Genomic DNA, 304 nt, shown 5'->3' with positions numbered 1-304 from the left:
GAGGAGGGAAGCAAGTCCAGGCAAAGGGCCAGGTTTGACTTCCTTTCTGAGGCCTGGCCCTTGTTAGGTTTTCATTTCTCCTTGTTAGGTTTCGATTTCTCAGAAAAGAAAAGCAGAACACTTCCACCCCCTCTTTGCTGCCCTTTCAACCTCAAAGGGGAAAAAATATCAACAGTCATTTCCTCCTTCATAGAACACGAAAAATCAGGGGAAGAAAGTAAGTTCTGACTTGAGGCCACTTCTCAGAGGATCTAAGGATACACTGGGAAGACACAATGTTGCAGCTCTTTTTTCAATGTTTACT

The sequence above is a fragment of the Grammomys surdaster genome, unplaced genomic scaffold, assembly GCF_004785775.1.
Source record: "Grammomys surdaster isolate TR1022 unplaced genomic scaffold, NIH_TR_1.0 126285, whole genome shotgun sequence".
Classification (NCBI taxonomy): domain Eukaryota; kingdom Metazoa; phylum Chordata; class Mammalia; order Rodentia; family Muridae; genus Grammomys; species Grammomys surdaster.
Note: the sequence above shows the minus strand (reverse complement) of the source record.